Source organism: Leptopilina boulardi, unplaced genomic scaffold (assembly GCF_019393585.1).
Source record: "Leptopilina boulardi isolate dan_hultmark-lab unplaced genomic scaffold, ZJU_Lbou_2.1 LbouV2_249, whole genome shotgun sequence".
Taxonomy (NCBI): Eukaryota; Metazoa; Arthropoda; class Insecta; order Hymenoptera; family Figitidae; genus Leptopilina; species Leptopilina boulardi.
This window is the reverse complement of record NW_026137806.1, coordinates 1,214,781-1,228,658: the sequence shown is the minus strand read 5'-3', so window position 1 is coordinate 1,228,658 and position 13,878 is coordinate 1,214,781. Positions and strand designations below refer to the sequence as shown.

The window sequence follows — 13,878 nt, the reverse complement described above, 5'->3', positions numbered from 1 at the left end:
ATAAGCTTTCAGTTGAACTATTCAGATTTGGAATTGAAAATTAGAATTCTGATTATCTCCGAGAATTTGTTTACTCATTTTCCACTTTTACATATACATAGATACATACACACAAAACGCATTTAATATTACTATAAAATATATATCCTCATAATTATGAAATTCGGTAAATATTATTAATGAAATGAAATTAATTGTACTCCATATTTGCACAATGCATTTACAATTTCACATTTATATATATATATTAAGTTCTCCAAAATGTAAAACAAATCTTTCTCCAGAGAATAATTTTACAAAAAAATTTAATTCAGAAAAAAAAATATAATATTTACAATTTTCAAAAAAAAAATTTTTTTTTTTTGTTAGCTACGAATAAATTGGTGTAAAAAATTTGTCACAGAGGCGTGAATGGGTCATTGTAATAACTCATCAGCGATTTGATCTTAATAGAAGAAAAAAAAAAAGTTGTAAAAAAGCGAAAGCAGGAGAAGGAAAAAAGAAGGTTAAGACGCTTGAGGGAAAAATACATGCAAGGAAGATGCAAATTTCGCGTCATTGTGAGTCGTCAAGGCAAAATGCCGATATCGGCACAACGGCGCGTTCAAGGTGCGGTGTGTGCCTATTTAAATTCATTTCAATCCATAATTTAAATTCATAAATTTTACAAGCGCGCACGCAAAATAATGTTCGTACGTGACGGCTGACTACGCTGTCGGGTTAAGTGACCATTAATACCCCTCTCCCATTTTTCCCACCCTTTGATCTATCTTTCTCCACACTTGAATATATATATATATATATATATATATATATATATATATAGTATTATACGTGACAGAGGGTAATTTATTCAGAAGCGTCATAATTGCGATATCGCATGCATTTGCTATTGTATAGGGAAAACCGACATAGCGATTGCCACAACAACCATATATATATATATATAATTTCCACCACCGCTCCGCTGAAATTGCAAAACTGCAATTGTAGATTAATCCCTACACCCTCATATCTCTCTCGCGTTCAAACCTTCCCTCTCTCACGTTGGGAACTCTCTTTTTCATCCCTTTTCTCATATACAATATATATGTATGTACCCCCGCGAGTACAAAATGCACCAAATGAAAGAGAGAATCACAAGCGGAAATACAAATTCACATCCGTTTCCTGGAGAGTTATTATGTTCACCGATGGTTATCATTTATCATTCGGTGTACTACTTGTGAAGTGATGCATATGACCTATATATATATATATATATATATATATATACATATATATATATATATATATATATATATATATATATATATATATATATATATATATATATATATATATATATATTTCACTATGTAGAAATGCCATTTCTATTGTTGATAGAGATTTATGACTAATACACTGTTTAAATTGTCCCCGTTAATATACTTTGCTATATTAATCAGAATTTGCTTTATTTTTCATTTTAAACCATCCGAATGATGTTAAAACGAATTTTCCAAATGCGGTGTGCAAATATCAACCCAAGCGACACATAATATTACATTAATATTACAGTATTATTACTGTAACATTACAGTAACATTACCTTAATATTACCTTAATATTACCTTAATATTACAGTAACTTTACCCTAACATTACCTTAATATTACTGTAACACTCCCTTGATATTACCTTAATATTATAGTAACATTCCCTTGATATTACCTTAATATTACAGTAACATTCCCTTTATATTATCCTTAATATTACAGAAACTGTCCCTTAATATTACCATTATATTACAGTAATTACCTTAATATTACAGTAACATTACCTTAATATTACCTTAATATTATAGTAACATTCACTCAATATTACAGTAACATTACCTTAATATAACCTTAATATTACCTTAATATTACCTTAATATTACCTTAATATTACCTCAATATTACCTTAATATTACCTTAATATTACCTTAAGATTACCTTAAGATTACCTTAAGATTACGTTAATATTATAGTAACATTCCCTTAATATTACCTTTATATTACAGTAACATTACCTTAATATTACAGTAAAATTACCTTACTATTACCTTAATATTACCTAAATATTACCTTAATATTACAATAAAATTACCTTAATATTACCTAAAGAATGCGTTAATATTAACGTAACTTTACCCTAATATAACCTTAATATTACAATAACATTCCCTTGATATTACCTTAATATTACAGTAACTATCCCTTAATATTACCATTATATTACAGTAACGTTTGCTTAATATCACCTTAATATTATAGTATCATTACCTTAATATTACAGTAAAATTACTTTCATATTACTTTAATATTACCTTACTATTACGTTAATATTACAGTAACTTTACCCTAAAATTACCTTAATATTACCTTAATATTACATTAATATTACAGTAATATTTCCTAAATATTACCTTAATATTACATTAATATTACAGTAATATTTCCTAAATATTACCTTAATATTATAGTAACATTCCCTTATATTACCTTTATATTACAGTAACATTATCTTAATATTACCTTAATATTACAGTAACATTACCTTAATATTACTTTAAGATTACGTTAATATTACAGTAACTTTACCCTAATATTACCTTAATATTACAGTAACATTGCCTTGATATTACCTTAATATTATAGTAACTGTCCCTTAATATTACCTAAATATTACTTTAATATTACAGTAACATTACCTTAATATTACCTAAATATTACCTTAATATTACAATAACAGTACCTTAATATTACCTTAAGATTACGTAAATATTACAGTATCTTTTCCCTAATATTACAGTAACATTACAGCATTATTACCTTAATATTAAATTGTTCGCCGAATGGCAATATTGTGGTATTATTACACGTAACATTGGTGTAATATTACAATGTAATATTAAGTGATTTTCTTTTTGAAGAAAAAATCTCGATAACGGGAATCGAACTCTAAAACTTTCGCACACAAATCGGAAGTGTTAACCAACGAACCATCTGACTTTTAAAAAAATTTATTTTATTTACAAGATAAGGAACTGTATATAACATAAGTGAGTTATTATGGCACCTTAAGCTTAATTTTCGAATTCATAAATGAAATTAGCATTTAAAAGATAATAGAATCTGTCATTTATGATATTATATCAATTTGATTGATTAAAAATATTTTTAAAAAAAAAAAACAAACAATTTTTATAATATTTCAAAACAATACTGTCAATTAAAAAATGTTTGGATAAAATTGATTCTAAACGTTACTGACAGATATGATGATAAAATTCGTTTTACGTTTTTACTTAAAAAACACAACAAACATATCGTTTGAAGATTTAACCATATATATATAGCTCTAACTCGCACTTTTGCAATACTGAACGAATTCAACTCTATTCTATCGTGAAAAAAAAAAAACAGTAACCGACACCAGTATATTTTTTTTAAAACCAGCCAATAAATCCCTTCATGAAAGTTCAAAGGGTTTGAGTAACTATTTTTTCTCTCTCTCTCTCTCTCTCTCACACACACATCGACAGGTAAATCGATGAATAACACCTGCGGAATTCTAGTATACATATACAAAAGAGAATGATTTATTGTTACCCCTTCACCTCCCATGTTTACAATGAGAAATAACAGTTTGCTTTGGGGATGATGCTTTTCAATAAAAGATGTCAGAAAAAAAAGGAGAAAGGGAAAAGGATTGGAGGAAAGAGATATTGGATTAAAGAAATAAATTATCATTGGATGGTGCGCGACACTTCTGGGAATATATAGAAAGTGTATATATGTATATATATGCAATTTCTCTGACGTAAAATGAAACACAAGATTGGTTTGGGACTAACCCAACACGTATATATATATATATATAGTGGCAGCTCGAAAGGGTTGGTATAGATAGAAGGTGAGGATTGAAGAAAAGTGGAATGAGTGAAAGAGGATAAATATTTTTCCAATGGATTTTAACGGGTCGATGACGATATTCTGAATAGCAGAGGGAAAATGTCCAAAGAACAAGGCTGCTTATATGCCAGGGAATTGCATTTTAATGAAGCGACTCTATGATGATGGCCGTGGGGTTATTTTATACCCATGGAAAATGTTATAACGGAGTTATAAAATAGTGACTATATATAAGGCAGATAAGGGAAATAATTGAAAGAGGAACCTTTTTAGGATCATCTCTTTTTCCATTATATACGTTGATATAAAGCATGTACGCATTTATTTACTTTTGTTAGAAAAAAAAACGGAAACATCTTGCAATCCTCCGGAAAGATTATTTATTATCCGGATTAGATTTTTATTCCCACACACGAATTATCATTATACACAGGAAATGAGAAATTGTAAAAAAATTCAAATTTCGATATATATATATTTTGATTTTTCTGTATATGAAAAGACAAGAACATTGTTTTCTTCCATATAAAGAATAATAATAGAAAATAAAGATTCTTCTTCTTTTTCTACATCTATTGTTAGTTTTATGATGTTAGTGACGAGGGAGTTTTGAAACAATGACAAGTTTTCCATTTCTCTTTTCTACTCTTTCTTGTAACTATGGCTGCTCTTTTGCATGGTGTAACGTTTTTTTTTTTTTTTTTTTTGAAAAAAGAGAAACCGGAAAAAAGAGTTGGAAGAAGGACAAAAGAATACGCACACCCCGCAGTCATCATTGTGCGAACAGAAAGATTGCTTTTTTCCGCTGCAATTGGAATGCACCTTTACTAAAGAATATGTGTATATTCTTGATCCGAAAAAAGTCAATCTTTTTTTTTTTCATATATAAACAAAGAAAAAGCTCATTATCAATGTTAAAAAAAATGTTATTAAATTTTTTTTTCATAAAATTGCAAACAAAAATTTACAATCGAAATATTTGGTAACATATATCGAATTCCATAACTAATTAATACGCCTAGTAAATTCCAAATCGAACTAATCGATAATTGTAATAATACCTTTTAATGGAGAAAAAAAAGAAATTTAATTTTGCAAACAATTTTAAAATAAAAAATTCCTAGTTATTTCAGGTTATATTTTTTTTTTGATAAAAACACATTAATTCACTTTCATTGGCTCTTAAATATTTCCACCCCTCCTTAATTTATCGAGGAAAATTTAGTTTTTAATTTATTTTTATCTTATTCACATACACAATGAGGAAACATTAAATGTCAAGCAACAAGTCAATTCTTGGCTTGCTGGGGGATTTTCCATTAAAGTAGAGTTCGAAAACATCTGTTCTCAATGGGCTATTGGCGTTGGGGGGGGAAAGGGTTTTAGATCAGGAAAACAGAGGAGGTAAGTAATCTAGAGAGAAAGAGAGAGAAATGAGAAGTTGAAATGAAAACGAAAGCAAAAACTTAATAAAGCACAATTCAATGAACATTGGACGTTTCAACTTTTGGACGTAAACGAACGCAACAAATTTTACTCTCTTGAAAAAGAAAGGTATATATATATATATATGTGAAGAGGAATGAACATTAGAAAGACACTCCGAGACAATTATCTGGTCCGAATCAAATACTCCGCGGGTGAAATGCTCGTGAGCGCGTGAAATTACCATTTTGAAGTCGACTCGCTTTGACTTGCCCTTTTTTTTTTTTTTTGTTCACATGCACGCAAACACAGGAACGAGAAAAAGAGGGAAAAAGCAGAAACAGTGACGACTACCTTGTAATAGGAAAGGACGTTCAAGTCATCTCGTCTCGTGAAATGAAAAGCGAAAGGGACAATGAATTAAATACCATTCGAGAAAGAGAGAACCCAATAAGGAAGATGTTATTTTAATTTAATACAATACAAAGAGGTGATAATTAAATTTTATATATGACAAAAAACTCTAAAATTACGATTTAGTTCTCTAAAAATACAATTTATCACTCTGAGATCTGAAACAGAAAAAAGGTTAAAAATACAGTTTAAAATGACGCCGTTACTCAAAATAAATTTTTTTTTTTTTTTTTTTTGAAATGCCAATGTATAAAGGTAAAAGTAATTTAAACTTTAAATTAAAGTATTTTAGAGTCGTGAAGAGGACACATTTTCTAATCTTGGTGAAATTCTTTTTCCACTTGAAAATTCATTTCACGCAGAATGCGACTTCCTTGCTGTGTGTACATGGAAGTTTTCAATTCTTGGTTCCTTTGTCGTTAGGATATTTTTTTTTTGCGCTTTGATCTTTATGGTGGCTGTACATATATATATATATAGTAAGAGGTCTGTTGCGTGTAGAGCATATTAGTGTTAGGTGGCACTTTTACAATGTATAGTGCCACATTATATGCAAAACTGGGCTCACTTTCGTAAAAGCGCCACACACTCTCGAGAGTGCAGCTCTGAAGTGGGTTGAAACCGGAAAAAAAAGAGGACGACGTTCCGGAAACTCATGAAAGCGACGTTAATTAAGCGCCACCTTAAAGAATAGACCAGCGTTACACCACAGAAAGAAGTGAGAGAGCGAGAGAGAGAGAGAGAGTAGGGCAGAAGGGTCCAAAGAACTACCGAGATTAATCCATCTACAGTCTTTTCCAGTCTCTTATATACACTTTATCTTCTAAACTTAATGAAACTTTACTCGAAAAATTTTGAATTGCGACATTTATCTTCAATTTATTACCTCTATAATAGAAAAACATTAAAATTCCTTAAAATTATTTGACAAACTAACCTAAAAAAAAAAAAAAACCTACTAAGTGACTTAATATTTACCGAGAATAGCGCATGCGCATGTTTTCTTAGTGCGAATATTCAACAAAACAAAAAATTATTCATTCAACTGGCATGTAATATTACAGTAACATTATCCGGTAATACTAATGAGTACACAGAAAAAAAGGTGGATAAAAAGTTGTAAAGATAGAGGATAAAAGTCGTTAGGATACAGGGTAAAGGATAAAGTGATGGATAAAAATATTACCAAAATATTACTAGAAAAATGGATGTCATATTTGAGTAAACTGTCTAATTTTAATAAAAATATTAGTAATTTTACACTTAACTTATTAAATCGACAAATTTTATATATAAATAACTAATTGCACGTGGAAATATTTTGCCTATAATTATTGTCTATTAATAAAAATATCTTTGACTAATATAACTGACAGCTGACGATAGTGCGTAAATAATAATCAGAACTGGGAAATTACGTCTATATTGTTGCACGAAAGCAGAGTTGGGTAGTAACTGAATTTTTTGTGCATATTAGGCTGTGTGTCAGTTTATCGAGATATTTCGAGTTCAAGATATGACGTCAAAGGCCTGGAGAGACAACAAACAGACGACACAATGTTATTTTTACGGGGAAGAAAATTTGTTTCCACTTTCATCAATTTTATTCATACTTTATATATGGAAAACGTTTGTTGACATATAATAAAATTAAAATGTGTGTTGATAATTAAATTTGTTATATATTTGATTCAATTGCATTGATAGAATAACATTGTGTCGTCTGTTTGTTGTCTCTCCAGGCCTCTGACGTCATATCTTGAACTCGAAATATCTCGATGAACTGACACAGCCTATAATATGCACAAAAAATTCAGTTACTACCCAACTCTGCTTTCGTGCAACAATACAGACATAATTTCCCAGTTCTGATTATTTACGCACTATCGTCAGCTGTCAGTTATATTAGTCAAAGATATTTTTATTAATAGACAATAATTATAGGCAAAATATTTCCACGTGCAATTACATATTTATATAAAATTTGTGGATTTAATAAGTTAAGTGTAAAATTACTAATATTTTTATTAAAATTAGACAGTTTACTCAAATATGACATCCATTTTTCTAGTAATATTTTTATCCATCACAAATTTATCCTTTATCCTAACGACTTTTATCCTCTATCTTTACAACTTTTTACCCACCTTTTTTTCTGTGTACCCAGTGGGCAAAAAACCATGTTCGTTCTAAAAACGTTTTAAGGATACTAATATTGCAGTTTTGAATCAATCGTATATACTGTATTAATTTCAAATTTTCAGTATTATTTTCAAATTAAATCTATTTCAAATTAGACCAATAGTCGAACATCAATAATAGATTATTCCACATTTTAGATATTGTAATCGATTTTCACATAACCTATACTTATCTGATTATCACCCTTCTTCATTTCATTCAACTTAACCTCAAATTTTCTTGACACTTTTTGACAGATTCTAAAAAATTTTCCAAAAAAAAAATGTAAATTTTAGATACCCTCTTTATGAGATAAGTTTAATATATGTGTATTACATTTAAATTTTAATTTATTTAAATATCGTGTAGAATCGCTCTTGCTAATGTATTCTAATAATTTACAGGTGTTTCTTTTAATATCCACGTGTCCTTATATTTTATGTTTGATATTTTGAAATAACAAATTGTACCTGAAGAGGATGTTGTACATTTTCAATAAACAGCAAATATAATAACCCTTTAATAGGCCTCGTAAAAATTTTTCAATCAAAGTTAATTGAAAACGGAGTAAAATAATAATCATCAATAAATTATTCGGTAATATTACTGGAATATTACAGTGATCTTATAATGTCCGCCTGATGGTGATATTACCGAGTAATATTACGGTAATGTTACAGTAATATTACAGGTTGATTTCAGTTACTCATAAAGCATCACAATTATAAATATATTGTAAGTCAGTGTGGCTTGTTGGTAAAACTCTGGACTTGTGTGCCTTGAGTTCGTGGTTCGATTCCCCGGTTGGGTAGATTTTTTTCATGAAATAATATTCTTCTAATATTACTGAAATATTCTCGTGTATTATTATCTTAATATTCCGGTATAATATTACTGTAATATTACATTAATAATGCCTTAATATTACCGAGTAATATTACAGTAACATCCGGTAATATTATCACGAGGCGGACATTTTAATATCACTGTAATATTACAGTAATGTTACCGGGTAATATTACTGTAATATTTTCGTGTTAGTTGGGTCCAAATATTGGATATGTTGAAAATTGTTTTTCTCAATATTATTATTTTAAAAAATAAATCGCAATTATTTTTCATATTGAATTTAAAAATAGTTTTTGCACATAGTGAATTTTTTTTTTTTGCAACAAATGGAAAAATTGTATATAAATAAATTTTTCTTTATACAATGATAAAGAGGGCATCAATAAAATGCTTGCCATACATCTATCAATTGTGAATTTCGTTGATGCTGCACAAATAACTCTTTTTTTAATTGGTTTTGCTTTATAGACAAATCGTTTTAAAATCGATTCATGTTTTTAAAATGTCTATTCTTGTCACCTCGTGTATCATTTTCGCTATAACACGGAGTTGTTATATATATATTACATTTATCCACCAGGTGTGGTTTCTCGAGTTTTCCGACCAACTTTAATCTTCGACGTAAAAACTTTTCAACGACCGCATTAAGATCATCCCGAGTGTCGTAAACTGTCAAAAAAAAAAAAAAAGAAAGAAAAAATAAATTTCCAAAGACCCTTAACAGATCTTTAACAGAAGAACAAAACTAAAAATTGTATTTATACACTGAAAAAAAAATTTATTTGATTCAAATACCGGTGTATTTGGTTATTATCAAATAAATATTTACTTGAATCAAATATTTCTTATTTGAATCAAATAAATGGTATTTGCTTCAAATACTGAAATATTTGATTCAAATACTATATATTTGATTCAAATAAGAAATATTTGATTCAAGTAAATATTTATTTGATAATAACCAAATACACCGGTATTTGAATCAAATAAATTTTTTTTTCAGTGTAAATATAAAAAAAATGTTAAGTTTTCATTGTAAAAATTTAATTTAATTATAAACTATAACTATTTCTCAAGTTATGATAGAAAACTAGAATTTTTTAATATTAAATTTTAATATTAAATTTTTTTATTATTTAATAAAGAATTTTAAAAGTGAACATTATGAAATATAGAATTTTTCATACGGAAGTATGAAAATAATTTTTATATTAAAATTATTTTAAGACAATTTTTTTCAAATTAAAATTGTTCATTGGTTTTTTTTTTTAATTATTAGAATAATTATTTCGTTTAAGAATTTTTTTTTTCATGATGAGTTTTATTAAATTTTTATAATAAACTTTGAAATTTGCGAAAAGTGGACAAGTGAAAAATATTGATTTTTCACTAATATATAATTTGAATAACAAATTTCCAATCAGACCCTTTATTTAGACAGTCACAATAATGCATATGGGAGGGTTTAATTAATCACTCCCGTCGTTATGCTCCTCGGCTATTACATAAAGCAATATTTACACAGATTTTAATAATTTTTTATATAATTTATCATTTATATTTATTTAATTTATTAATATTTTTCATTTAGTTGGAAAAATGTGAAATATATTTGTAAAGTTTTGAAAAGAAAAATGTTTAGTGCATAAGACACTTAAGCGCTGTAATTTCTTCTGAATATGAAAAGTGTGAATATGAATGAGGACAACTTATATTCTCACTGAGTCAACAATGTAGTCTAACGAGAGATGCCACCATATAAAAAATGTGTACTCTTTAAACATTCACTCTTATATATATAACTCGACGTCAGGTTTTTAGATAATATTTAGAAAAATAACTGCCACATGAAAAAAAAAACAGTGAAAACTTAAGTCATTGAGGATAATTTTTTAACCAAAGTAAAAGAAATTACACAAAATATAAAAAAAAAAATTAATTTAAGTAATTTTTTTTTTCCTACTATTTTTTGAAACGCGATATTTTTTAATTTCTTGTTTTGTATAAACTCCAAACGTGATAAATTGTATAATAAAATAATTCAAATAGCTTGTGCAATATTAGCTTTTACATATGTATGTATATATAGATTTATTTCATTGCAAATATTTTCTGCGAGTCTCTTTGTCATCGTTATACGTTAAATATATATTGTCGATAATCTTTCAATATAGTTCATATAATTCCTGCAATGTAAATTTTACACAAGTTTTATAAACTTTTATTTTATTTATTTATTTTTTTTTTATTTCTTTTCCCCCGCAGAGTTCCTATCGAAATAAACTTGTATTAAATTTTAAAGCAGAATGTAGTTTTTAAAACAGGGAAATTTTATTCTCTTAAGTTTTTTTTAACGATTATATGAGGATTATTAACTATTTAAATACTTCTTTTATAAAACGAATACAATAATAATAATTTAATAGAAAAAATATTAAAAAGTATAAATACATTTTATTTGAAGGATATTGCACCAAGATGATAAACGTATTTTTTGTTCGTATATATATTTGCCTAAGGCCATTTATTTTGTTATTTTTTTTTCCCCCGCTTTTAGTTGAAAAATGTTTTTCGCACAATTCAGTTTTTTATACATATAGAGGAATTTTCCAAATGTACGTTTTGGAGATATAAATGAATTCGTTCTGGCCGTTTGATTAAAATACACGCGTTTTTTTTTTTATGTGTTAAATGAATTTTTTTTTTTTTTTTTTTTTTGAGTACTAATAAAAATACAAACTGAAAAAAAAATGTTTTGTCTTTGCCACAAATTTAACGATATTTGTGTAATAAAACTTTTATACTTGACATTTGACAGAACAAAAAAAAAAAAGGGTTTTTATTTGTTTAATTAAATGATTGATAAAATTCAATGTGGATATTAAAATATTTTATGTCATATTCAGTCATGAGGGCAAATGAATTTTTATTTGTTTTGTTGAAAGAAACAAAAGTTATTTATTAGTTATGAATTTTAAAATGCTAAAACAAATAATTTTTTTTTCACTATAATTACTATTTATCAATAATTACATAACTAATGTAATTGGAATACTATAATATATTAAATGTAACTGATTTGCTCTCACTGTATACACATATACGTGAACACATGAATTCAACCTTAACCACCAATAGATATATCGACATTAATGTTTAGGTATGTACTTGTTAACAGTGATTAGTTAGACTCAATTCAACCGCACTTTGGCAAGGGCGTGAATATATTATAGACACAAGTGAAATGCTCTTTAAATTAATTACTGTTTGCCAAATTCTGTTAATGAAAAGTGCAATAATTATATATTGGTAATAAATGAATCATAAAATTAAAAATTTTTTTCATTTTCATAAAAAAAATTTAGAATTTAGAAAAATAATTTTTCCTGGAAAATAAGAGAAAAATTAACTTTTAATTATTTTTTCATTTTCAAAAATAAAAAAAGAATACGAATCAAATACCTATATATTGGAATTGAAACGAAATATAACGCTTGAGGTACTCGAAAGTCAAAAGCATTGATTTCTATCTCGCACGACTCCTTAATAATTGAAATCAAGATTAGATTCCTTCTCATTTAGTTTAACATTGATCATTCGATTAAACTTTAAACTATTCAACTCAAATTGAGTTTGACTAGAGTTTGAATTTAATCTATAATGTCTAAATTTCATTGTGGTTTTATCTAATTAAGTATTTTGAAAAAAAACAAAAGGGTACAACAAATTTTATATATATATATATATATATATATATCAATTAAAACATTTTTTGAATAATAATTAAATGAAAAATTAATTACACTTTGTAAAAGTAAAAAATTTGATAACAAACTTTAAAATTTTATTTAAAAAGGATTTTTCTCATTGGAATTGACTTAAGTCTTTCTAATTATCTACCAACCACGTTAAGTGGATTATTGACTGAAGAAGATAAATCTTTTTATCAAGATTTCGTGGCGGTTAATTATCGAGTTGCACACAAAGTAATTGCTATTTTTTTTAATCTCGTTTTTATAATTTTATATAATTACATTGTGCAATATATAAAGATAATTTGTAATTTATTATTTTTTAAATCGATAATAATTTATACAGTTTTCTTGTGTGTATCAAATTGATACAAGAATGAAGATCAACAAATGCAACGTTTTGATTCGATATAAGGTATCAAATTGATCCAAATATTTGAATCATTTTCAAGAAATTATCCAGAATATGGGATCATTTTTTAATACCTGAATTGGTATTAAAGTATAACTGTCATGGCTGGCATGCTCTTATTGACAAGTTTATTAATTAATTTATTCACTGCACTGAATATTCAGATATTAAAAATACTTTTATTATGAATTTTAAGAAGGAGAGAAGCAAAAACTTGTAAATTGCGAGCAATTAAATAAGAAAAAATTTATTTCGAAATAAAATGAAATACACTAATCTTTATTTATATTTATCACATAAGATTTAAGTTAAGTTCACAATCACAATACTTGAAAATTTTTAATTATTTTTATGGTTCAAATAATTATCAATAATTTATTTATTATAAATGAACAAAATTTAAGCGATGCACGCTTGATAAATATTTCTAATGCGTTGTCAATTAATGCAATTAATAATTTCCTATTACACAATATCATAATCGACATATATGACATTTGGAAACAAACAGGGTTGGGAAACAAGAGCCCAAAATATATTCGTCCAAAGCAGAGTTGGGTAGGATTGAAATTCGCTTTGGACGAATATATTTTAGGCTCTTGTTTCCCAACCCTGTTTGTTTACAAATGTCATATATGTCGATTATGATATTGTGTAATAGGAAATTATTAATTGACAACGCATTAGAAATATTTATCAAGCGTGCATTGCTTAAATTTTGTTCATTTATAATAAATAAATTATTGATAATTATTTGAAGCATAAAAATAATTAAAAATTTTCAAGTGTTGTGATTGTGAACTTAACTTAAATTTTATGTGATAAATATAAATAAAGGTTAGTGTATTTCATTTTATTTCGAAATAAATTTTTTCTTATTTAATTGCTCGCAATTTATAAGTTTTCGC

At 26.7% G+C, this 13,878-nt stretch overlaps 1 protein-coding gene across 4 annotated transcripts in view; it reads left to right on the top strand.

The window, feature by feature from the left end:
* Nucleotides 1–13,878, top strand: part of LOC127280752 (prolyl 4-hydroxylase subunit alpha-1) — a 157,688-nt gene that overhangs the window by 105,102 nt on the left and 38,708 nt on the right. The window lies entirely within an intron of this gene.